General features: G+C 45.3%; 1 pseudogene; it reads right to left on the bottom strand.

Annotated features, from left to right (window-relative positions):
* Window positions 1-5,434: 5,434 nt before the first annotated feature.
* LOC116895809 lies at window positions 5,435-25,397 on the bottom strand (annotated as a pseudogene).
* Window positions 25,398-27,827: the final 2,430 nt, after the last annotated feature.

The raw sequence follows: 27,827 nt of genomic DNA, 5'->3' as shown, positions 1-27,827 counted from the left end.
ACATAGCAAGTTCAAGGGCAGCCTGGGATACATGGATCCTGTCTCAAAACAACTACAATGATCTACTTTTTCTTCCAAAGCAAGAATGGGACATGCAAGTCACTTGGCAGGCAATCAGGCAGCTTTAGAGATGCTCACCTACTTTCTCAGCACCCGGGAACTCAGCATGACGGGAAACTTCTACCTTAGCAGGAAGTTTCCTTTGCACATCACCCAGGTGCTGCGTGCTGGAGGCCCACGGCGGGCCCCATACTAGTGTACATCTCTAGTCATGCAGGACTGTCCTTCCCTCCTGTCTCCCTTCCCCTCTTCCCTCCTTCTGCCCCCCAAGCAGGTTTCTGCCCTCTACTAGGGTCGTGTGGCAGAGGGAGGGAGGCCTGAGAAGCAAGACTGAGATAGGTTCCGGCGGAAGTCTATCATGTAAGGGCCCCGGGCACTAAGCCTTTCTTAGCAGATTCTTGCACAGTGGATTGGCGGTGGAGCGCTGGAAAGCAGAAGCTGGTGCTGGATAAACCCGGAGTAGAGACTCAGGCTGGCCCAGGGAGACAGAACGCACTTGTCCCTCGGGGTCCTCTGCAGCCCTGCGGGATTAGATAGTTGCCAGATTCAGGAGTGATTCTGTCTCTGCAGTAATCAGTTCCTTTTCTACTAAGCCGTAATTATGAAATTTTAAGACGCCAGGAGAACTATAAGGGTAGACTTTCTGTCCCCTTATCTTCTAGCAAAACAAAATGATACCATTATTTGGATATTAGTGTATTTGTCTCAAACTTCTATTTGTTTTTTTAAATTTTTTATTTATGTATTTATGTATTTATTCACTTTACATCCTGATCTCAGCCCCCTCCCTCCTTTGCTCTCAGCCCCACCCTTCACTCTTCTGTTTGTAAGTCAAAAAATTTCAGCCAAGTCCCAGCAAATATTAACCCCTCCCTTTCTTTTGGGGATATGGATCCACAGATTTCAGTCACAGTGGGGACTCAGGTCCAAAGGATGTGACAGCCACCCAGCTTTTCATCTTAAAGGGTGAAATAATTGGCAGGTGTGGCATTCAATCAAAACCCATTACCTCAATTAAAGGTTTTCCAGGCAGGCCACTTTCAGTTCTTTTGTAGCAACACTAACCAGAAAGCTTTCCACATTGTGATTTTTTACCTCAGCTTCATAAGCCCTCATATGCACCGTTCGCCACATTAACACAGATACAGACTTCAAAAATGCTGCATCCACGAGGTTTGCACAAGATCAAGCCAGCCGTTTCTCAGATAGAGAGATGTGGGCAGGGAGGGGCTCACGAGGCCCCACCCTTAGCCTAGAAGCTGTGGGCAACTGTTGGCTGCAGAGGAGGGGAGTCACTTCTCTTCATGGCTGCTTGTAGGTTGCCTGTGCTCATGCAGGTAGCACTGATGACCTGAGTGTGGGAAAAGGAAGTGGGGGAGGAGGAGGAAGAGGAGGAAGAGGGGAAGGCAGGAGGAGGTGACAGGGAAATATATAGGAGAGGTGGGAGAGGCGTATGTGCCTGGAGTCCAGAGGGAGCTGGGGAAGGATCTGATCAAGATTCATTGTATACGTGTGTGAAGCTGTCGAGCAATATATTAAAATATTAATGATATAAAAGAAATAGATGTAACAAATTTCAGTGTTACTTCTGTGCAACAGTTGGTAGCTTCGGCCAGTTATGTCAGTCACCTTTCATGTTTTACTGAGAGAAACTAGAAATGCCTGGTGTCAAGGACACTCCTGTTGACCTGCACAAAACATGACCCGAGTCCCTACCGAAACCTGAGCTGTGAGTGGGACAAGTCAGAAGCCATCACCCCTGCATAAAGAAAGACACTTCTCACTGGACAGAAAAGGAACACATACATGTATGAAGCATCCGGCGGGCTGATTTTAGAGGAAGCCTTAGGCCTCCGTCAGGAATGCAGAATACCTACCCTGGCTGAGGAGGAAGGTCTTAGTGGCCTGAGAGGGCTGGAGGCAGAGGGGCAGGTGTGAGGCAGGTTAGTTAGTTACGGATTAAGTTATCATTACAGACAGCCCCTAAGTACAGTGGTTTGTAGAATAAGGATGAAACCTTCTGTTTCTTGTTTGGTTCTTGCTTGTCTTACAATTCTCAAGAATACAACTGTCAAAACTTAGTGAAGGGAACATCTAAATTCTGTGCATTTTGGGGGTGATGTTAATTACACCTTAAAACAGACAGCCACCCCTTTCCTTCCCACATACTCCAAAGATGGGTGCGTAGGTGACAGTTCTGCGTTGTGACCTGTCAGTCCATCAATTCCATCTCTGATGCCTAAGAAAGAAGATGCTGGAACCCCGGCCAGGAGGTTTGTCGGAAGGTTAAGGCTAACTTGGATTTAACACCTCGATTCTACTCAGTTGCTACACAGGCTGACTCACAAACACCGAGAAATACAAGCCAGATCGGAAAGCTCTGTGGTGACATGGAACTCTGCCAGTGGGGTCCACTGAGGAAGTAAACAGTAGAAGAAGGATGCTGGAGAGAGCTGGGGAGTCTTGCTTCCTGAAGCGATCATGATGGTTCATAGCCCATGAAAGCCATGGAGCTGTAGGGAAGACTTACAAAGTCATTCGGGGACAGGATGAACTCAGTTGCATTGCTGTTTGCTCCTAACGATGCTGAAGCAGAAGTCACGAGTTTGGAGAGGGGTGGGGTCAGAAATGGTGAGATCATGGCAACGTTGGGGAAAGTGAGAGAGGCAGCTGGCATGCGGCTGGGGTGGAGGGCATAGGTGGACTACTCTGCCCTGGGAGACGTTTAATAATACAGCAGGCAGCTGTTGCTTGCTGACGGTCAGGGTGTACCTCCGTCTGCAACGAGGGTGCTTAGTGGACAGTTCTCCCTGAGCATAAGGTGAAATAGTTTGGGGGCAAAGTTGAGCAAGAGTCAGAGGCTGAGAGAGAGTGATAAGAAGCGATTCAGCCACCCAGGATCCCAACAAACACTGCCTGCTACTCCCTTCACTGGACTCTGACAGCAGTAATGTCTGTTGCAGGCTTCTTCCTGCACCCTTTTAATAGAAACCCCCCCTTCTTTTTCCTAAATTTCACAACTGGGCACCTTCGTGACCTCTACCAACTTCTCCTATCTTGCATTATAAAATGTGGTCCTTGCAAAACAGCAGATGGAAAGATCTGGAAGGCAGGAGTGGCTTCCAGATACTGTGAGGAGTGGAGAGTTGTTTGCGGAGGGAGCTGAGAGCCTGGGCCTCTGACAGAGTGGTGAGAGGGTGTGGTGGCTGCCTTGTGAGTCCGGATTGCCCGCTGGCTCCTGTTGAGAGCAGTGTGCCTGTCCTGACGGTCAGGAGATTGAGCACAGCGGGTGCACAGCCTGTATTAGGTTTGCACAGCTGCCCAGGTGACAGATAATTGCTTTCTTTTCCCCCTTGGTTCTGGAGATGGAAGCCAAGACCTTGCCCATGCTAGGCAGGCAGTCTGCCATTGAGCCACATCCCAAGACTGATACTTGTTAAGTTCATAACCATTTAGACCTAGCGCAGTGAGTCTGAGTTGCAGATTCAGCTCTCAAGTACAGGGGCACCTTTCCATCCTCATCCCCGTCACATGCGAAAGTTCTTTCTGTAATCAAGACTATTGGCTGGTAGACATATGAGGAAGAACAATTCACAATAAAGGGCTTCCTTCGACCCTTTTAACTTCTTTGAGCCTTAATTTCCTCATCTGACCATGGGAGTAGAATTGAATTAGATGATATCTAACATCTTATCATATAATAGTCCGTGATTCTTACTCTGGTCAAGTAGCTCATACCCTAAAGCATTTTGTCTGTCTGTCTGTCTGTCTGTCTGTCTGTCTGTCTGTCTGTCTGCCTGCCTGCCTGTCTGTCTATCTATCTATCTATCTATCTATCTATCTATCTATCTATCTATCTATCATCTACACATCTATATATCTATCATCTATCATCTATCTATCGTCTATATAACTACATATCTCTCTACTCTCTATCATCTATCATCTATATACCTATATATCTATCATCTAACTATATCATCTTATAACTACAAATCTTCTATCTATCTATCTATCTATCTATCTATCTATCTATCATCTACACATCCATCATCTATATACCTATATATCTATCATCTACGTATCTATGTATCTATCTATCCTTTATCTTTTTTTTAAGATTTATTCATTTATTATATATAAGTACACTGTAGCTGTCTTCAGACACACCAGAAGAGGGCATCGGATCCCATTACAGATGGTTGTGAGCCACCATGTGGTTGCTGGGAATTGAACTCAGGACCTCTGGAAGAGCAGTCAGGTGCTCTTAACCGCTGAGCCATCTCTCCAGCCCTATCCTTTATCTTTTATCACCTATTTACCTACATATCTATCATCTATCATCCATATACCTACATACCTATCTATTATCTATTTAATCTATCTATCATCTATACATCTACACATCCATCATTTATATACCTATATATCTATCATCTATGTAATGTATGTATGTATGTATGTATGTATGTGAGACATTTGAATGTGCAATTTCTCTCTCCTTTCCATTTGAGGCAGCATCATGTCTTAGTTCTGGCTGCTGTAACAAAATAGAGACTTATAATTTTTCCATAGTGGATGGTGCCAGGTCCAAGAACAAGAGGCCAGTAGATTGAGTGTCTGGTGAACTACCTGCGTGCCCACAGAGGGTAGCTATAGTTAAGTCCTCTTATGGTGGAAAGTGTAAACAAGCTCCTTTAGGCCCGCGATAGACCCTCAATCTGTAGATCTTAGACTTCCCAGCCTCCAGAGAGCTCTGAGCAAGAAAGTTCTATTTATAAATTACCCAGTATAAGTTGTCAGTTAAATGTATGGGCACCCATTGTTTGTGGGTTGAGCTCCTGCCCCCAGCCCCAACAGATCAGACCAAACCATAATGGAGTCATTCATGTTAAGTGCAGGTAAAAGTCAAACCAAAACTTTAAAACTCAGGAAAGTTTCCATACCCTGTTTCCTCAGCTCACCTCAAAGGATGCGATGGTGCTCAGTTACAAATCTCTAGTCATAGTCCTCTCAACTCAATATTCTGGAATTTTGTTCTTTAGCAAGGTGGTTTGTTTTGGCAGCAGGAACCGGCTATCTCTGAGAGTTGGGTTGTGGCTTCTGCTGTCCTACTGGCCCTCACCCTGGAGTGGCTCCTGCGAGTGCCCCTAGGTTCTAGCAAGCGGCCCTTTCACAGCAGGCTGCTTCCTTGTCCACCCAGCGGAGCACCTGCCACTGCTACTACTTCCCTTTGATCGGTCCTCTGCTTAGGTCAGGCTCACCCAGAAAAAAAAGTCGCCTTTAATTAACTCAGTGTCCACTGACTTGGAACCTTGGCGATATCTGCCATAAATCAGAAAAACACTCTTGTGTTCACAGGTCTGGTCTGCTGTCAGGGGTAGAAGATTCTCCAAGTGCGCATCTCAGATAAAAGGGACTTGGGAGTCAGGGTTCTCAGGATCTGACCCAACTCGGCTTTGAAGGCAGGGGTCACAGTTTCACTATCTACATAATGAACCAGAAAAAGTCCAGAAAGTGATTAGTAGGGAGCACAGGGGGTTATGGTAACCTGTGCTAGAATATGTGATCTCTGACAGGAACAACCTCTACTGAGTACCCAGTGCCGCCAAGCTGGAGAAGTGCCAACACATTCTGGAAGCTCTGCTTTTCATGTGAGGACAGCGTTTTCAATTTCCATAATTAAAAACATGAATGCAGAGGGTGTTTGGGACAGTGAGACTATGTAATATGATGGTAGTCACAGTTTATTATGCATTTATCCAAACCACATCAAAGGACCCAGAGGGAATTTAATGTAAGCTATGAACCTTAGGTCAGAATGATTGTGCGTGTGGGTTGGAGCCTCTATACAGTGCTAGACAGAGGTGCTGATACTGAGGAGAGCTGGCTATGTGTTGGGGCTGTGGTATATGGAGAGAGCTATGCAGGTGTTAGGGCTGTGGTATATGAGGACTATAATTCACATGTGTGCTAAACCTAAAATTTCTCTAGAAAAAGTTAGTGTTTTAACTCAAAAATTTAGCCCCTGCAATTATGGGTCAGAAGCAAAATGACCTGTTGACCACTGGTATGTGTATGTTCAGGTTTAGGGAAAGATAAATCCACTTAACCACAGTATTGAACGTGTCCTGACCTGAGGACTCCAGGTCCAATGATGGAGAAATTTCAGGAAGAATGTGACTCCATTATCAAGCAAGAGCTCGTGTGTGGGAACACATCTGAGGAACGAGAAGTTGGACATGTAAACCAGACAGTAGAGATGGGGTGAGGCTAACTGGGGTAGGCAAGGCGGGAAGGTGGGACCCACTGGGAACGCTGGGCTAAACCTGTGTTTACCCCCTAAAACGGCTTTCTCAGCCCTCGAATGCAGTTCCACGAACAGAGTGGCATATGACCTCACACCTTCAGTGGCTTGCTGGAAAATTCCTCCTCCAATTATACGTACTTCTGCAAGAGGGTACACAGCTGTAATGCACCACAAGGGCAGGGGAAACGCATTGCAATTGGATACACAGAATAATGTGCTATTTCAACAATACCGGGAAGAATGTTGTATTATTAAAACACCACGGTCGTTTCAAAGAGCAACACGAGAGTCACCACGAGCAGGCATTAAGATCTGAGAATAACAAATATTGAGTTTTTCCTCCAAGCTATGGTAGAGCAGAAATCCTTCAATCTGTTTAAACTTCCAGAGAATAGACAGGCTTTTAGAGGCAAGGATGACTGGGGTGAGAAAGAAATCGCTTTGGCTCTCATTCAGTACCAGAGTGGCGAAAGCATGGGTGTTTAACATCTCTGTGAGCGAGCTGTGCAGGCTCAGTGGAGTGGGTTGCTGAGCAACAACCAAGGAGTGGGATTAGGGCTGAGTGCCAGGCCAGGGCGTTTGGACTCCTAGATGCCCACCTTTTCCTGGAACAATCCAGCACAGGGCTATGACAGTGCCTTCAGTTCCCTTAATGATGTTCATCTGCTGGGTATCTGATTGCGTTATGAATTATATTCAGTTGAACCTGAGTCCTTCAAATCCTCACTCTAGATCATTCTCACAGACTGCCTACTTGTATCTGGTTCTTAGACTGTTGCTTTTTCTTATAAACCGCTCTACGTATATCTTACCCTTATTGTGTGTGACAGCTAGCCAAACTGGTGCCTTTCTGGACTCCTATGAGCTTCCTAGATGTCCTAGCTAAATCATTTGATTGTTGTGGGGCTGGGGGAATCTATGAACACTAATTTGAGAAAAGAGAAACAAATAAATGGAAAAGAATCAATAATTGTTTAGTCTTTGAGCAAGGGAGGCACAGGTGGGTTTTGTCTGCCCATAGAACTAGAGTGGATCGCTCCCCACAAAGAAGCTAAAGCCTTCATTTTTCCACCCAGGGGCTTCACACATTGGCTATTCTGGGGAGGTAAGGTGTTGTTTAGCTTCTACTAAATGGGCGGGTTTCTTGCTTCATCTGTGTGTTTGTTTTAGTCTTCTCTCTACCACAGTAGAAAATGACTGACAAGATAGAATACAGCAGTTGCGGTGGGAAACGGGCACCCTAACAATATTCCTATAAGACCCATCATCAACTTGTGCTAACCCATGGGGGACTCTAGATCCCTGTTCCAAGCTGCAGTTAGGTGAAGTAGGCTCCATCGGTTACAATCCCAGCTAAAATCTTTATCCACTGGTCTCTGTCCCGTCAATCTCTTATTCATTAAACTTTTCACTGTTTCAGCTCCATGACCCAGGAGGGTGGAATGGAGACAGGTTGGGAAATGGCACCATCTGAAATTGAAGCCTCAAAGCCTTAATATCTCACGGATGACACCAGCCATCTGCTGCAGAGACAACTTGAAATAGACTACAGATAAGCTTAGAGAGTCTCCCCAGACTCACCACAGAGACCTCCTCTGAACACAATTTAATCTAAGGTAAATAGTAATCATGGAAACAGCATCAGATTTATGATAGAAAGGAGTTTGTGTTCAACCTGGGGGTATTAAGAATAAAAATGAGAAGTCTGTGTTGAAGAGTCATCTCTGGTCCTGTCTGAATGGGTGGCTATCTTGACGGGCTCCAGGGGTCCTCTGGCCCATTTGGTGGGTGCCCCTCAGCAGGGCAGAGAATTGTTACAGCCTGATGACACCCGCCATTAAAAAATCTTCCCTTACCCTGCTCTGTGACCTTCCCTGGAGCCAGTCATTTGGCTTTTCAAAAATACTTTATACTTTAGGGGGAAAAATGTGTTCATCAGCCGCCATGTCTCAAGAGTTTGATTAGTTTGAACCAATCACCTAGAACTTCGGTAAATTCACACAATTGAGCTCCCGATCCCTAAGATCTGGACTTCCGTGATCTTGTTGAGCTGCCGGTCAGCCAGCTCCAGTCACATCTGAAATGTTCAGAGGAAAGGCCTCATAGAGGAAGCATGGGAAGACCCTGTGACAAAGAAGAGGCTCACCCATCTCAGCAGGCACTCTTTCTCCAAACCTATTAGCCAGTTCAAAGGAAAGATTTCACAGTCAGCCCAGGGACGAGGCAGGCCTGATTCTACAGAAGACACAATGTACAGCAGGTGCAATTATCAGAGCTCTTTATGTCGCCAAACAAAGGTGGCCACTTCTGTCTGTAGCTACGACAGGTCTTTCCTGAAAAGCTGTCTCATGAAGGAGATATCGGAACTTTGCCATCCCCTGGGTAGACAGGTCGTGTTGATGCACGATGCTGCCTTTCTTCAGTTTTGCTATTCCTGTATTGGTCATTTTAGGTGACTGTAACACAATACCACAGATCAAGTTCCTTCAAAACACAAGAAGTAATTTCCTCACAGTTCAAGAGGTTAGGAAGTCCAAGATCAAGGTGCTGGTAGGTTTGGGGGATTCAGTTCCTTGTGAGGATTGTCCTGACCTACAGATGGCTGGCTTCTCACTGTGTCCTCTAGAGGAAGTAAAGAGTGGGGAGAAAATGAACTCCATGATGTCTTTTCTCTTACGACACTAATTTTGCCAGACAAGGGCCCTATAATTATGATCTAATTAACCTACAAAGCCCCATCTCCTGATGCTGTCACTCTGGGAAAGATAGACATTCGGTCCACTTCCCCAGAAGCTTTTCTTCTCTTTGTTAGTAGCTTTTCCTCAAGCTCCTAAGTCTCTTGCTTGGAGTAGGAGTTGCTAAGAACTCAGAGGTGGAGGGTACTGCAAATGGAGCTCCATTTTCTCTTAGAGACACATCAGGACAGTTCATGCAGGCTTGTTGGATGGAGCTGGCTCTCCTTGTCTCATATCTATGTCTAAAATGAAGCGAGGGTCTGGAGAGACAGTTCAGGGTTTATGAGTGCCTGCTACACAATCATGAGGACTGGGGTTTGGAGCACCTATATGACGTGCCACAAACACCTATAATTCCAGCTTCTAGAGAGCTCATACTGTCTTCTATCCTCTATGCATGTAGAAGTATGTGTACCCCTTAATACCCAAATAAATAAAAATACATCTTCAAACAATAAATGTATTCAAGGTATGAAAGCTCAAGGACATAGCTCAGGTTGAAAAGCCCCAAAGTTATTCGGTTGTGCAGAGCTCTCAGGCTCCTTTTGACATGGGTGCTGACTAGAAGCACCGCCTTGCATTTCTCGCCAATACGCAGAGAACAGATCCTGGAACTGTTCCTGAGACATCTTTAAAACTGTCTACTTACGTGCTTTGACCATTAGATGTGATCCTTACCAGGAAGTTGGATTGTATTAGCCAGTCCTCCATTATTCTAAGTCAATGAACATTCTGAGACGATCAACTTTATATAAAGATAGAAGGTTTACTACAGCTCACACATTTACAGATTTCAGTCCACGGTCAGTTCCCCATTCCTTTCAGGTCTGTGGTAAGGAAAGACTTGTTGGGAATGTGTGGTGAGCAAAGGAGCTTACCCCAGAGCCAGAAACTGAGCAAGTGAAGAAGTGAGGTCCTGCTGCACCCCTTCAAGGGCACACACCCAGCCATTGGAAGATCTTCTCCTAGGCTCCATTGTTCAATGCCTCTACTCTCCTCCAGTAGCACAAAGCCAGTGACCAAGCCTTTAACATTGAAGGGACTTTGCAGCTCCAAACTACAGCAAGAATGCTATTGCTTCTCTCCCTGGCATCAGACACCAGGGAAATCAATGGGTCGTTTAAGACTGGAGCCATGGCCCAGAGTGTAGCTACAGATGTCACTGGGACTTTAAGTCTTCTATGTAAGGGAAAGGACACACTCTCAAGTATTTTGTCCAGCGAGGGTACTCCTCTAGCTTTGACCCTTGGGTCTCTTTTCTCTCTTCCTCTCCAGCCTTAGCCTTCATCCCTTGTTCTTCCTAGTTGTGCTACTTTCAGGAATCCTCCAATGTCATTTTCCTTCACATCCATCCTGGTCCACAGCCCAGCCAGCCATGTGTGTTCTTTCTATCTCAAAGTGGTGTCAAGAGGTGACACCAGACTGGACAGTAATAAACCAGGCAAGGAAGGCAAAGCAGCACACACAGGGCTGTGAGTAGCTCCTCTCTACTCCCAGTGACTTTAGAAACGACACTTAACTTTCCTGTTTTCTCCACAGTAACATCTGTAAAGTCTCCGAGGCACAGACATATAAACTGTAGCCATTACCACTGCAATGGGGGGAGTGAAGTGCAGGGGTGGGCGCTCCATGGCCAGGCAGGCAGACTACCTTTTTAAAGTTATTGGGTACCCAAAGCTTGGCTCCAGGAAGAAGTTCACGATGAAACATCAGTTTCAGAAAAAAAGGTGGGCAGAGTCAGAGCACAAGGCCTCAATCAAGCTTAGCAGAAAGGACCCCAAGCAAACTGATGATCAGAAACCATTCAAATACTAGGACTCCAGGACACTAGGACTTGGGTCATCAGAAGCCCGTCTCTTTCCTGGACAAGCATAGCCTGGTCCCACCAGCAGTAAGGATGAATATCAACCCTAGAACCCAGGCCAGTGCTTACCCTCACGGTCGGGGTTGATCATAGAAAACAAGAATTGTGGGGGAACTTGAGATGAACCCCAACTACATCAGCTCAGGGCAAAAAGTAATGCAGGACTTTGATGAGGGTCACAGGTAGCATGGAATCCCCTTGGTCAATGCCCGAGCAAACATTTTTGGCCTCTGTCCCCAAGAGGAAATTCTCTCTACAACCCAAATTGCTTGTTTATTAGCAAATGTGAATAATGTACAAATTAAGCCACCTGCTCCTGTTGAATTAATTTAGGTTATACTGGGGATGGGATGGAGTGGGTGATGCTTAGTTAACACAATCATGCAAATTAACACATGCCTGACTTCTAGGCAGATCCCCCACTGTCCACAGCAGGGACCCTGAGGGAAATCAGGCAGTAGACCTTAAAGAAACCAATAACCTTTGCCTTATCTGTCCTGACAGTTTCTTGCTGCTTTCTACAAGAGCCTTTGGGGGAGAATGTTCAGTATCTTTATTTTTTTTCCCACTGCCCAATGATGCAGGAAACACAAAACAAAATTGTGGAAAGACTAGCTTAACGATTGATGTCCAGCGCAGTGTCCTGAGCTGATGATGTTGCTTATGTGTGCCCCCTGGGACTCCTCTCTGAGTGATTGAACAACTCATAATCAGCTGGGTTATTTAGAGCTTCCAAGAAAGCACCTGCTCAGATTCCCTTGGTGAATGGCTTTTTCCAATATGCAGAGGACAGGAGAAAAGTAGGACATCTTTCTTCAGAGTCACAGGCAAGCTAAGTCTCAGCACAGTCAGGGGAGAGGAGTGTAGAGAGAGTGAATTGTGTGGAACAGAACTTGAGCTGACATGCTAGCATACATGCGTAGCAAGGCTGGGCTCTGATAGAGTCAGCTTTTCACTATATGATATCCAACAGCTCTACCGGGGTGAGGAAGTGCTAAAGGGACTGGCCATCCTTGCATTATTGGAAGGGCATCAATGCTGAGCATGACCTGCTGTTACCCCATAGCCTGACGAGTCAATTAAATAGTCACAGATGAGAGACATAGACTGTTCTGTCAGCAGTTATCAGTAGAGGTCTAGAACATGGTAGCTATGTCATGTATATACATGTGCTCCTGTGATTGCCAGGTGTTATGGTGGGCAAGCTTCGTGAGCAACATGTTCTTTTGACTCAGGATGAGCTAGCGGGGGGGGGGGGCAGACAGCAGACAATATAAGGGAGGTGCTTGGCTCCCAGTGGTCCTTACCTCTGCCTCTTTGTATCTTTAAATGGATTCAGGAGCACAAGACCACCAAGCTGTCAGAAAAAATAGGGAGGAAGATCAAGGTTGAAATTTCTATGACAGATCAAAAAACACAGGTGTAAAGATAGCTACAGAGATAATAGTCATTCCCTCTCTTGGCTAAGTATCATGTGTAAGAGTACAAAGTAGTTTCTCATGGAACTCATTGAACAGAAAATACTATGGTAAGAACATACTTTTGTTGTAGTTTGCATCATAGCTGGGCCTGGTGTCGTATGCCGACGATCTCAGCTTCTTAAAAGGCTGAGCTGGGAGAACACAAATTCAAAAGCCATTTGAGCAACTAGGTGAGAACTTGTTTCAAAATTAAATGTTAAAAGGTCGGGAATGGGTATTGCGAAATGGCTTCGTGGGTAAGGGTACTGATTGCCAAGCCTGACAGCAGGAGTTCAATTTCCTAGAGCCCACATGGAAGAAATAAGAGTCAATTCTTCTAAGGTGTCTTCTGTCCTTCACACTTGCACCATGGACTGAGTACATGTATGCATGTGGTGTGTGTGTGTGTGTGTGTGTGTGTGTGTATTTATTCACACACACATGAAGTGAATAAATAAACAAATAAATAAATGTAATTATCAAAAGAGGACTGGAGATGCAGTTCAGTGGAATAGGGCTTATATAGCATGCAGGAGGCCCTAGGTTTAATTCTCTGCAACAAATGCATGTACGTGCGTGCGCGCGCGTACACACACATACACACACACACACACACACACACACACACACACACACAGCTTGCACATCCTCTGGATTTTTATGTTCCATCACATGTATGGGAGGCTGCATGTAGTATTAATTAATTTTTGTTAAACACCGCGAGGGGAGCCAACTATACATACAAGCTGCTAAATCGATGAATTATGTTTGTGTGTAGTTCTACCCGGCGTGTGTACAAACAAACCGATCTAATTTACAGTTGACATCCCCCACCTGGTAATAGATGTCACAGTGTAGTATCCGTGGAGGCAGAATGATTTTTTAAAACAGTTTTCTGAAATGTTCTGTCCTTCCTCATGGGTAATTTGTCTGTCACTTTCTGACGTTCCTTTGCCCTACTGGCTCCTTGAGCAGCTTCAAAGGCTGAATCTCCCTGCAGGCAAAGGCATAGAACAATAATTCTGCACAGAAGCAGCTGCTTTGTTATGCTTGAGGTAGGAATGGTGATGATGGGTAATGTAAACTAAACAACTCTCCCTCCCGCTGCATTTGAAGAGATCTTGACAGCTCGAGTCTCGCAGGTCTCTGTTTTGTTCCTTGAAGGATCCACACCGTGAAGAACTCACGGTATAAACATATTGGTTCCCTGGGAAGGTGTCCCAGTCTGCGGACTCACTCAGTGGAAATGTATTATTGTAGCCTAGTCCTGAAGGCTGGAACGCCAGGATCACAGTGTCAGCAGGGCTGGACTCCTCAAGGGCTTCTCTTTTTGACTTGTAGGGAACTCCAGTTGCTTCACCTGTCTCTTCTCTTGGCTGTCCCTTGATGTGTGTCCCTGTATCCCACTCTCCTATGGCCACAGTGGTCACTTGGGATTGGGGCTTACCTCAATGACCTTGTTTTACTTGGTTACTTCATTTTATTTATTTTGAAAAGAATCATCTTCAAATATAGTTACATTCAAAGTTCTGGGAATTAGGGCCTCAATATAAGACTTTATATTGGATCTGAAATGTCCCCCAGCAGCCCTTGTGCTTGATATTTAACAGTGGTGAAAAATTCATTAGTTGATATAGTGGTCTCTCTCTCTCTCTCTCTCTCTCTCTCTCTGTGTGTGTGTGTGTGTGTGTGTGTGTGTGTGTGTGTGTGTGTGTGTGAAAAGAGAGGGAGACACAGAGACAGAGACAGAGACAGAGACAGAGAGACAGAGAGAGAGAATATGTGTGTGTACCATATTGGAATACTGGGCCTTCAACATGCTAAGCACATGCCCTATATATCATTATGTTCCTATTTCCCTTTCTCTTTATAACTTGATTTGTCTCAGGTATTTGTTACAGTACTAAAAATAGCTAACATACATATTGGGGGCCATAATTCAGTCCATAGCAGTGGGGTTTGCTCTTGGCATAGGGTATCTCTTCAACTGATAAAAACCTCCTTTGTGGTTTCCAGAATATGAACTTTATCCCAAAGCTTATATTTTTCATTCTCACTTAATTTCCAAAGCCAGTTTTCCCGTTTCCCTGCGGCTGTCTCTGGTGGGATGGAAGAAAGCTACTCTGACCTAAAGACCATAAAGAGGTCATATCTGGCCTCAATTCATGCGAGTGACAGAGGACCTAGAAAATGTTACACTGAACGAATGGTAAATAACTCCAACCTGAACCAAACTAGCACACCTATGTGATGGCTCCCAGGTCTCTAGAACTAGATGGCATCTGGATTGTCACATGGCTATGTCCAATAGAACACTGTGTGGTGGTGAGAATGTTCTATTTCTGTCCTGCACAGTGGCTACTTACCCGTATGACTAGGGTTATCCATGGGGCTGGAGTTTTAATTTTAAGTCATTGCTGTATCGATGGCATTACATGGATAGATGCTATCATCTTGGACAGCATAGTCCTAGAGCACAGATAAGCAGGCCCAGCCCTGGTACTTGCCAGTCCTGTAGAACTGGAGCACCAGAGCGCCACTCCTCCTACGACACCCACTCTGCATCCTCTATTAGCTTGAAGCAGCCTTTGGAGAAAGAAGCTATCGCAAAAGTTGGCTCAAGTATTCAGTCCCTGCCACTAGCTTCAAGTTGGGGTGCCCATAAAGAGCGGGCTTGGTTTATTGCCTTGCATACACAAGTCTCCAAGAGACCAGATGAGCATAGCTAGAAATGTTCTTAGCCACAGTGGAAAAGTTCCTGACTGTGAAACGTATGTCTGTGGAGTTATTAACCTGGAAGATGGACTGAAAGCAATTTTGAGCCCACTGTGGACCCCTTTTGGGGTGCTTTGCTGAGAGTGCAAACTAGAGAACCCGGGGCTTGGGTTAAAATAGACACTGTCCACATTGTCTTCTCATTGTTTTAGCATTGCTCCATAAAGTCCCACGCTGTAAGCAGTTAAGTTCTTCGGAGAATCAAGTCGCTCTTGCTCATAGCCATCATGCCCCAGGCTCCGTGAAGCTCAGGTAGGCACCAATTTGGAGTCCGACGATTTTTATTTGTTATTTCATGGAGGTAAGCAGGGTGGGAGTTAGCCAAGACAATGAAGGTAGCCATTACCCTTCGTCGGGCTAAGTATATAATTTCCCCAGTGATCCTCTGAGTAATAACAAAAACTTATGTGAGGTACATGTAGTGTTATATTCCCTGGGGCTTAATATGGCTCTCAGTAAAATTGATTTTCTGAAATCTTGCAATATACCTCATCAAACTAAATGAAAGCTGCACTGCTTTTATAAGAAGTGATTGGATTTCGTGTGATAAATTAACCCTCACCGTCAGAGAGGTGCTGGGTAATAGGATGGTTCATTTCGGCCCCCATAGAGACCATCCAGGATTTTAATTTTTTTCTACAGGACCTGATTCAATTCCCTCTGGGATTGAAAGGTCTCACCCAACCCAGAGTTTCTTGGGATTTAGCTGGCATGGCCAAAAAAGAATTTCTGTCTTTGTGGTAAGGGGTATTGCTGATCTCTGAGGTCAGAGGACAGAGGTCACACCACACAGGGGATTTTGGAGAATTCTTAGGGAAGTAGGTCTCTTGAAAAGGCAGAAGGGGGCTTAATCCAAGAGCAGGATAGATTGCATCTCTGTCCTCTGCAACACAGCCAGCTTTATTGGGAGGTGTGTGGTGCCTCCCCGCCTGCTCTTTAAGCTTTATATATTGTTTATATATTCATAACACTTCTTGGGTGGCTGAAATCAGCTTTGCAACTCGGAGAGAAAATGACTGGCTATCTGAAACCGAACAATCCCTCTGTAAATAAGCACAGGAACCAGGCCTTAGGCAACCCAAGGGGGACATCTTCCTTTGGAAGGGAAAAGTAAGTATGATTGGGCTTTGATTCAATCCATCCCTAGGAGACAGTTCCTAAGGTAATGCAGCCTGAGAGAAATCACTCCAAGCAAATCCAAGGGGATGACAGGGTCCTCCTCTGTGGGGGTGATCAGAATCCATTAGGCACAAGAACGCAGCTCTCTATGACAATATTGAAATCCAAGGGCTAGTGTGTATCATGGGCCTGAGCAATGCATAGCAGCCCCACCTACCTGGCAGTCCCCTCATGAAGGCAGCATGCTGCTCGAAATCCGGCTCTCCTCAGCATGGTGGGTTTGGCAAAAGCAGGTAGACCCTCTGAGGGCAGAAATGATGAGGCTCAGTCTGACCAAAGGCCATTTTTTCTGTTCCCGATGCAGTTCAGAACATACTGATTCTGGGTCCACATGCACTCGTGCCATAAGTATATTATGAAGGTCAGAGGTCAACTTTACAGTGTTGATTCTCTTCTACCACCTTGATGTAGGCTCTGGGGCTCGAACCCAGGTCATCAGGCCCTGCGAGTGGCTTTACCCACTGAGCCATCTCGCAGCTGTCCTCTCTTCTTTAGTAAAGGAGCAACCAATGCACGGTGACTTGCAGTTGTCTGGTTTGACTCCCTCCTTATTTACCTGCATTCTTAGTGCACGACCTGGGTACTAAGCATATGGCGTGCTCGGTGGAATCTGGTTGGAAGAGAAGGACAATCAAGTTCCCTGAGGCCACCCGAGAAGCAAGTGGCTGCCCTTAGCAGTTAGGTGGAAGATCCTATGAGGGCAGCTGGGACAGATTCCTAGGTGGGTCACAAGACCGTGTCACCACGTCCCCTCTGTATAGCCCCTCTTCCGTGCGCTACTGAGTCATGATCATTTTCCATTTGGTTTTGTATTACCGTGTCTAGACCTGGAACTTGAACCTTGGCCCCTGGGCCCTGACAGGTTTGGTACAGATCCTAGATTCCCTTGAGCTCCAGTTCTCATTTCACCTTTAAACAGAGAACATGGGGGCAGGAGCTCAGTCTGTAAAATTCTTGCCTCTCAAGATGACAGGATGACAGCCCCCTCCACCTCCAAAGGCAGTATAGGAGCATACATTTGTAGTTCCAGCTTGGGGGAGGCAGAGACAGATAGATCCCTGGGTTTGCTGGCCAGAGAGTCTACCCTATTTAGTGAGCTCCCAGCCAGTGAGAGACCTTGTCTCAAAAAAAATAGATAACACCTGAAGAATGACTGTTGAGGCGAAACTTTACCCCCCATACCAGTGTATACGTGTGCACTGTACCTGTACACACAGGGGCATGCAAGCCCCCCTCCTCCTCAACCCTATTAAATAAAGAAGAGAGGTCTGGGGAACTGCTGCGACTAGGGGCTTTCAATCCTTTATTGTTTTCCTTTGACCTCAGGATGCTGAAAAATACAGCAAGTGTGCGTGCCTGTGTACGCGCGTGTGTGTGTGTTGGGGGGGGTTGTGTATGTGGTAAACTAGAACACAATTTCTTTCTTTGTGGTTGCAAACAGCACCTTCCAAGAGAGCTCTGACCCTTCCATAACATGCTAAATGTTCATTTTTTATTTAGTTTCTACTTTCTTCATATTGCAGCAAGAATTCTGGTTTCCAACTTTCATGTCTATAAATAAGGGTATTTAAGAGAATTGCAGGGTATTTATATCCTCTCTAGCTTCTGTTCTATCTCACCAGAGCACATTATTCCAGGAGACGTCTGTGCTCCCGTGTTGCTCCAGAACGTGAAAAAGGGAGGTTTCCTAGCACTTAGGACTTCCTAGAGTTGAATGCCCACTTCTGAGACACCACTTGGCCCAGATGTGTCCAGATGGGCTGTGTTGTTGGACTTTATGCCTTGCTGAGCTGATTTTAGAGACACACTCTGTGGGATGTCACCATGGCTGTGAGACTGTGACAAAGGTCCGCAAGCACCTGTTTCCCAGACCTACCATTGCATGTGTAGAGTTAAGTCCCCCTTTTACAGATCCTGTCCCTGACTTTGGATGAGTTCTCTTCTGGTTAAAAAAGACGAAGGAAGAGCATCCCTAGGAAAGCAGCAATTCTTGCAGGTCCATCTGTGCTGTGCCTTTTGAAGGGACGAGAGGGTCTATTTCACCTGTTACAACAGGTCCTGTGCCTAAACAGCAGGCTCGGCGCAGAAACCACTGTCCTTGGTCCTGAATTCAAACGTCCGATTGGATGGGAATGCTGGTGACCTTCCAGGAGACTTTTCTCAGGAAAGGCAAGCCCAGGAAGGACAGAGATGAGAGGGGTCTCAAAAGGGATAACGGTGGAAAAAAAACATTTAAAAACAATATAAAGATTTTTATTTTCCAAAACATCACAGTTTCTCTTTCTAAAGAGCTAAGTTTAAAATGAAAGTATGTAGTTTCTGCCTTGCTGTTGAAGAAATTCAGCTGTGACGTATGCTGTACAGTGCTGCATATGTTATATAATATTTACTAAGTTTATGTCTAGGTACAAATTGTTTTCCTTTGCTGGGGTGTATGTGAGGTAGTCACAGGTAAGTGTGCCCCACCCCATTGTTTGGGCTCCACTAGCCCAAGTCAGCAATGGTTGAATCTTCCCCTTATGTTGGTTGGTGTGACTTACTGCAAACACAGTGTTTATGATCAGTGCCAATTCTTAGACATATTAAGGATTTTAGCCATGCTATATATGTCCTCTGAGATATATACTCTCTGTTCCAGTAAAGCCTCCCCCTAAGTTTCTAGAAGTATCTTTCTTTCATTTCACCATAATCTCTTGGTCTTGGGAAGGGCTCCTCAGGAAGGACAGAAGACAAGAATAGCACCCAGAAGTCTCATGCCACAGCTGACAACCTGAGGGCTTTCTGAGAACAGTGTTTTTATAGATGGAAACCCAAACTGAAGGCATTTTCAGGACCCTGACAGCTGCCTCCACCTTGGCTTTTCTATGCAAGGTGCAAGGAGTCTCTTTACAACTAGTGAGGAACATAAAGGCACTATTTTTGGTTAATTGAGAAAATATTCCTTTTAGCCACAAGTAAAACCTTTGAGATTTTCCCTCTTATTTCTCTGTAGGTCTGGGGAAGCGGGTAGCAGTAAACAGTCACACCCCATTTTGTTTCTAGTTAAATGAATTATCATCATAATAATTATCAGTCAAAACATCTGGTTTGGGCACGGATTGATACAGAAATTTCTCAGTGCAAAATGTGAGCTTTTCCCTTATTTTCTAACCCTTTCTAACTTCGCAGCTCCTTGGACTGACCGCCACACTAGTTGAGCATGAACCCTTGGAAGTTGTTATTGTATCTCTTTCAAATTTGCAAGAGCTGTCTTAAGAGACAGTTACCATTATCCACAGTACCATTTTCATGTGTCCTTACTGCTTGGTTGGTTTTTTTAGTAAAACCATATTTACGAACGCAGAGTTTGGTTGCTTATATCTGTCTTTATGCTGTCTCCATGAGAACTCCTAGGAGAACCGGCCCGGTTACCTTTGGCATTTACACAGATGCTGCTGTGAGAGATTCCTGTCTAGGATGTGATAGGGTGAGTTTGTAGTGGGGCTTGATAGAATGGTTTTCTAGAAGTTTGAACCTTGAACCACCTTTATGTCTTCATGTGTGTGTGTGCGTGCACACACACACACACACACACATACACATGCACATACGCACACATACACACATTCACACGCACATATGCGCACACATGCACACGCACACACGCACACACACGCACATACACACACACATACACACACACACACACACACACATATGCACACACACGCACACATACACGCGCACACACACACACACACACACACACACACACACGCACATACACACATACACATACACACACAACACACGCACACATACACACACACATACACACACACAAACATACACACGCACGCACACACACACACACATACACACACACACAAACATACACGTGCGTGCACATTCCTAGGCTCATCATACTTGACTCCATTGCACCAGACTTTGTAGGAAATCTTCCCAAAGCACACAGAGATTGGAGAACAACTCAGAGTATGTGAATATTTGTCAAAGTCCATAACCTTAGCTCTAGAGCTTTTGTCCTGATGCATGAATCTGACTAAAAATCCTGGCATTTGCTTAACAACGCTTACACATGTGTTCCTGGCATCGTACACCAAGAGCTGCTTAAGCATGAAGTTGTGCTGAAGCCCAACTTGTCATCCAGAGAAAGAAGGTCACAGTGAGCCACTCGGTGACACAAAGTCTATGGGTCACCAAGCAGGAGATTTGGCCATATCATTATAAAATGCTCGACCTTAACTGCGGCAGTTTATCAGAAAAATCTGGGAAGTAAAGAGCTGGGGTGGGCAGGTTTTCACTCTAGAGTTCCTCCGAGCCCCAGGCCCACTTCAACCTAAGAGTTTCAGCTTCCATCTTTTGTCTACTCAAACCTCACAAGGTTGCGTTTGAAACCTGGGTCTGATGCTTAAAACGGAGGCAAAACAAAGACATACATTAGACTGGATGGTCTATAAGAATGCTCTTGGCCTGGGATTTCTTTCTTTCTTTCTTTCTTTTTTTTTTTTTTTGTGGCTTTCTGAGGGAAACACATTTTCCTCCTTTTGAAACAGACTTGTGTAAGACTACATCAACTCTTTTGTGTGTCAGAGCCATCTTACAAAATGCTAATTTAACATTTACAGTTTAAAAATAAGTCAAGGAGAGAAGTTCCCTTTGGCCCATAAGAAGCATATATAAACTTTAGACTGCTTCTGTCAAACAGAAGTTGGGGTTTTCCTAGGCCAAGATGCTTTAGCAGTAGACGGCAGCAATAGATGGGTTCCTAACGCTCTTAGGGTCTTGCAGTGGGGGGAGGGGGTACATAAGGCTGAGATGTCTGAACAAGCTGACAAGGATGCTGTTGGAGTTTGGAATCTATATGGTCTTAAATCTCCTGCCTGGGCTCTCTCCATATTAATGAAGGCCAATTAAGAGTTCATTGCTCATTGAGAATATCTGTTCAGAACTGTTTTTCTGTCGTACCACACAGACACCTCATCCTGTCAGAGCCAGTAGCAGAGGGGGAGGACTGATCCAGAGAACATTTATTCAGGGACAAGTTGAGGCAGCCAAGCAAAGTCTGTCAGTATACCCACCAGAGAAGCAAAGAGCTGTGACTAAGTACACCCCATGTTAGGAAGTATTTTGAGAGCCCATAGGTTGCCACAGCCAAGTACTGGCGACCAGGTGGTCTAAAGGACAGAAGTTCATTTCCTCATCATTTTCAGGGCAGCAGACTAAGATGAGGCTACTCTCTTCTGACACCTCTCCTTGTGTTGCAGGCAGCCTCTTCTTCCCATGCCTTTGTATAGTCCTATGTGCCAGTATCTGCCTTGTCTCTGTGTTTGTCCTAGTCACCCCTTCTTATAAGGACAGCAATAAAATTAGATTAGGATACAGCCCGCTGACCTCATTTTAACTCAATTAAATACAGTCACACTCTGAGGTCCTGGTTTTAGGGCTTTCCCATGTGAATTTGTGGGAGGGCACAATTTAGTTCATAATTGTGCTAATAAAGATGGGAGATTTTGAGCTGGACTTAATAACACTGTTATTATCATTAGTTATCACAACTTGGCATGCACTTCTCTCCTCATGATTAATTTCTCATCAGGCCAATCTGAAACACCTCTCTTTACTTTTCCTGTGTTTACTTTTCCTGTGTCCCTGCACAGAACTGGCCAGTTGTAGCCAGAGCTGGGGATTAAGGGTGTTTTAGCGTCTGAGTTCTGGGAACATGTTGGACACGACCTTCTTGAGAATGGTTTTATATATTCTCCATGTACTGATTGGCTCCAGGCATTTTGGTATAAGGTGTTTAATGGTGAAACCATTTTGATTTTGTTTTGAGGTAGGGAAACTTTTTTTAAGCTACTGAATAAGCAATCATGGCTGGGCAGGAACAGGATTTTAACAGTGGGATGGTATGAAACACTCAGAGTCAGACAGGAACGATAAAAATATCTCGACACAATGGGGGATTATGAAAAGTGCCTATTGAGCTGTTGCTGAAACCCTGTAGGGCCATAAAGGAAAGAGAATGTTCATCTAGAGGCGACCTTCCACACTCATTCATAAGTGAAGCGCTTCCTGGGATGACAACTGCCAGGGCTCCATAAATACTGGGTGATTGATTACTAGGAAAAGAGAGAAGCCAAACCCAGAACAGTCACCCCAGACTTCTGTTCTTAATATTTGAAGAAGCCTGAAGTTAAATCGTCCAGCCGTGGTGGAAGAGTTAAGCTAACTGGAGCAGGAAGAGGATACTTCCTGCCACTCAGGAAGGGATTCAGAACGAAGGGAGACAGCGTTAGTAACAAGCATGGCAGATTGCCTGTCCTGTCCTAGGTGTCAGATATGTGTCTACATCGATTAGACACTCCCTAGCACCCCTTCCGATTCTAACATGGGGATTATTCTCTTGAGTGTACATCAGCGAATGAGTTTGGGCAGTTCTGAGTGTTTTCCCAAGGTCTTTTTGCAAGATGGGGTTGGGACTGTGTGCTTCCACAAACTTGACCGTTGTGACACATAGAGAAAACTATCTCTCTATGGAACACTGTAACGACCAGGTATGTAAATCAGAAACCATTTGAATTATTGTAATGGCGAGAATTGAATATGAGGATGTGGTTAATAGGCATTAGAGCTGAGAAGGCATGGGACTTGCAAGTTCGTTAATGAAAGGCCTTGCAGTTGCTATTTCTAGACTAGGGAAAGAGAAAAGGAAGTGAATGGGACCCTGGAAGGGTGTTATAAGGACCTGTGGGAAGTCTTCTGGGGAAGCTTGCTGACCAGGGACTGATGGGACCATCATCAGAATTTGGAACAGGGGGCCCTGGCATGTACTCTTGCAAATGTGCTGTCTGCAAAGTGCTCAAAAAACTAGGAACCGTGCTACTGTAGGGCCGAAGGGTCGGTAATCAGAAGCAACAAGTCCTTTCTCCCTCTGCCTGCCTCCAGTCTCCTTTTATGCCCTTACCAGAGCACTCTTGGGCAGGTCCTCTGTAGAACTAACACTGGCCTCAGAGATGGGTCTGTGGCTGGGATGCCATAAAAGACTGGTTGGCACTCAAGATTGCTAGCTCAAGGTGTCTTTTGCCAATGCTAGACCCAACCCCATTGTCACTCTGGGCACCGAGGGGTGCGGAGGGATATCACATTGCCAGCTTGCCTACAGAGCATTACAGGGAGGCTACCAGGAAGCAATGCTTTAGGCCAGCAGGAGGAGATGAGCTGGTATCTAGGGGAGAGAGGTGAGAAGGCAATTCTCTAAGATGCTAGAAAATAAGGAGAATGTCCACAGGTTGGAGAGGGAACACAGAGACCACAGGCATTGGTTCTGGAGACAGACTACCAGAGCTGAATGGCTGTTCTAGCCCTTCAAGCTACCCTGACCTATAGGTTAGCTACTTAACCTCCATGGAGCCGCTGTGGGGATTAAATAAAATAATCCTGGTAATGTGCTTAGCCCAGTATTTGCTGGAGGGTGATCATTCAATAAGTGTTAGGCTCTATTATTGGAAAATAGGTGGAAACTCATTCACCCACTCCATCCTGGAGAGGTTCCTGCAAATGCACTGACAGCTTCCTTCCTCATCCTGACAGTTCTGTGCCACCCAAAGACTGTATTGACTGTAACTTGACCTTGATTGGTCAAGTGGATCCTTTATACTGCATTGCAAACCTGGAGTGATGGGGTTTTCTGGTTGGTTCTTTTGCCAACATGACATACACTTGAATTGTTTGGAAAGAGGGAACCTCAATTTAGAAAATGTGCCCCACCCCCAGATTGATCTATAGGCAAGCCCATGGAGCATTTTCTTAATTAATGGTTAACGTGAGAGACCTCAGTCCATTGTAGGTGGGGCTAATTCTGGGCAGATGCTATAAGAGAGAACAAGCCACGAGGAACAAGCCGGTAAGCAGCTCTCTTCCATTCTATATGACCTCTGCTTCAGTTCCTGCCTCCAGGTTCTGACCTTGAGTTCCCCCCTGATTTCTCTGGATAACGGACGACTGCTGTAAGAAGAAACAAACCCTTCCTCTCCAAGTTACTTTTGGTCATGAAGCTTTATCACAGCAATAGAGACCATATCTGAGACAGGGGAGTGGTATCATTCCTCGTTTTACTGACCAGTGTGATCCAGGTCCTTGTGACAGTCACTACCTTGTGATCTGGGAGTGTTGTTTTTTCTGTCACTGCCATTTGAACAACAGTTCTCCATTCTGAACAGAGATGTTAGAGCAGTCAGACTCAGCTGCCTGTTCCTGGTGACTGCGGTTGCTCAACCAAACGTGATATTTACAAGAGCAGCTTCATGGTACACCTGGGGAAGTACCAGTTGCAAAGGCCATGTGCTGTGCCTAAGGCACCCTAGGGACAAACATTCTACTTCGATCCTTGAGCTTGTATCATATCTTTGCACCAAGCCTGCTATTGTACCCATCCCTGCATAGAAAACTGTACCAATGAGATTCCCTTTCAGCTCTGAGATGACCTCGCCCACAGTGTTGGCAGTGCCAGTGGATACAGGGATGATGTTTTGGGAAGCCTTATGCCCATCACACCACAATTTCCCACAGGAGCCATCCACAGTCTTTTGGTGGCAGTGATAGCATGGACTGTGGCTATGAGTCTTTTCATGATGCCAAAGTTGTCGTGGACAGCCTTGGCCGGGGGAGCTAAGCAGTTGGTAGTACAGGGAGCTTTGGTGACAATCTTGAATGAATTTTCATACTTCTCATGGTTCACACCCATCAAAAACATGGGGTATCAGCAGAAGGGTTCAAGATAATTATCCTTTTGGGTCTATCCTTCAAGTGAACCCGGACCTTCTCTATGGTGGCGAAGATGCCAGTAGACTCCACAACATATTTGGTACCAGCATCACCCATTTGACGTTGGCAGGATCTCACTTCGGGAGGATGGAGATGGCCTTCCTATTGATGACAAGTTTTCCATTCTCAGCCTTAATTGTGCTGTGGAACTCGCCATGGGGTGAATCACACCAGAACATGTAGGCCATGTAGTTGAGGTCAAAGGGGCCATAGAAGAGTTAAAGGCACCTCAAAAGCCAAATCTATCCTCCCTGACCTTCATGAGAGGATAAAGCTGTCTCTGGGATGGAACAGAGTAGAAAGCCACCTTAAAACATCTTTGTTTTAATTAAATGTACTTTTGTGTATGTATGTTGGGGGGCATAGCAGACTGGAGCCATGGCGTACACACAGAAGTCAGGAGAGAACAGGTAGGAGCCACTTCTCTTCTTCCAACCTATGGGCCCCACGGATTGAACTCAGGTGGTTTGGTTTGGTGGCAAATGAATTGTTTAACAAGTGGAAAGGGAGGTGCCCATGTGAAAATTCCTTGTTTATTTGACACCTGAAATCTCTCCAGTGTAGTACATCACTACACTGGCAAGTCCTAGCACCCATCAATAAACAACAAAAACCCCAATATTATCTTCATTCCAGGAACCAAGAGTCTTTAGATCTTGGGATATTAACAGTTCCACTTGGAAAGGAGAAAGAGTTTCTTGCAGGAAGCACTTGGAGACCAATGGGTTAATTAGTGAAGGTTTAAATTAGGAGTTCCTAGTTTGGGCTCATGTCCTAGCTATTAAGTTGTTAGTGTTAATTGGTGAACCTACTGGAAAAAGAAGATACAGCAGGTTTTCAAGGTTATGTAATTATCAACTGGCCTTTTGAAGGAATAGTGTGCAGGAACTAGAAAAAAGTCTAAGTGTCTTCTTTTTAAATGAAACACTTCTAGAAGGAAATATCTGTGAATTCACCATGGTTCTGGGGAATTAGTCCCACTATTCCAGAGCTGTGGAATGCTCCTTTGACAAACTCTTCTGTCAGCCTCTGCTGCTCTGTCTTGTGCCAACAGAATGCCCAGGTATGGCCTGGGTGAAAAGAGTCCTGGAGTAGACATGTCTGTTGAGGAAGCTGACTCCTAAATATGTCATTGTTTAACCTCCTGCAATCTGCTTCATTCTGCTCCCTGGGTCACCCAAGGCCTGCCTTTGGGGTTCACATCTCAACCCTGCCTTCCCGGTCAATTTGGACATTTAGGTAAATCGATAAATGAGGAGGCATTAGTGATGCAGGGACCATTAGGATGGTCAACATGGCCAATTTGTTACTTTTAAGAAAGAGTGTCTGGTTAATGTGAGTGGTCCTGACTCCCAGGCTAGCACTCCTCTCCCAACCCTCAGAATAATTTCTGTGTACCTGGTCCCACAAAGGCCACCTGGAGAAGTATAGAGAATCCTCCAAGTTTTATGCAGACAGAGATCTGGGGGACAGACCTAGGATGTGGGTGGACCCTGAGAGTGGTCATCTTGGAGATGGATTTGCTCCGTGTTTTCTGCTGTTGATACCCCAATCCTTACTGGGTCCAATGGACGAAGCACACATCTCTCTCCCTTTCTTCACAGTTTTCAAAGGGAAAGTAGCTTCAAAACTAAGGCAAATTTAAAGGAATACACCATTAAATCAACCTCCACAATTATGTAGGTGCTCTAAACCTATAGGGAAGAGAAGGTGGAGGACCTAAAGGTCATCTTCCTTAGCCATGTATCATCACCCCTTGAGTGGTATGAGCTAAGCTGTCTCTCACTGACAGGACCCCCTTCTTTGTATGAGAACCTGGTATCCCATTACCCCTGACACCTGATCAATTATTGATTTTAAAGATCCCAGTCTCCTTATGGGGCCAATTTGGCAGTAGCTTCTCCTTCTTGGATCTTGGCCCACGGCAAACCAAAGTTGCATTTAAATGTTCCTCTCGTGTGGCTCTGTCCCATTGCTATGCATGGTGTTTTAGCTCCTGGCACACCATTCCTGCAACCCAAGAGTCTGGGGCTAGCCACTCTGAGGACCTGATTCTTTGACTTTGCTTTTTGTTCCTTTGGCAACCTGGTTTGTGTCTGACTAAATCTGGCCTGTGACCTTGACTCTCTAAAGAACCTTGCTGTTAAAAACTTTTCCCAAGCTCCCAGGTTCAGGACTCTGCTAGCTTTGTGATGATAGGGAAGAGAGAAGGTGTACAGAAATACACTGTTAGGAACTCTTCATAGAGCCCTGTATTTGTGGTGGTTTGCTTAGCCCAATAAATAGCATTATTAGGAGGTGTGGCCTTGTTGGAATAAGTGTGACCTTATTGGAGGAAGTCTGTCACTGTGGAGGCAGGCTCTGAGACCCTCCCCCAGCCATGTATGAGACAATCTTCTCCTGTTTGCCTTTAGAACAAGATGTAGAACTCTCAGCTCTTCCAGACTCAGAGCCTGGATGCTGCCATGCTTCCTCCTTGATAATAATGGACTGAACCTCTGAACCTGTAAGCTAGCCCCAATTAAGTGTTGTCCTTTATAAGAGTTGCCTTGGCCATGGTGTCTCTTCATAGCAATGGGAACCCTAAGTAAGACAGAAATTGGTACCAGGAGTGGGGT

The sequence above is a fragment of the Rattus rattus genome, chromosome 3, assembly GCF_011064425.1.
Source record: "Rattus rattus isolate New Zealand chromosome 3, Rrattus_CSIRO_v1, whole genome shotgun sequence".
In the NCBI taxonomy this organism is placed as follows: Eukaryota; Metazoa; Chordata; class Mammalia; order Rodentia; family Muridae; genus Rattus; species Rattus rattus.
The sequence above is the reverse complement of the archived record's forward strand: the minus strand, read 5'-3'. Positions and strand labels throughout refer to the sequence as shown.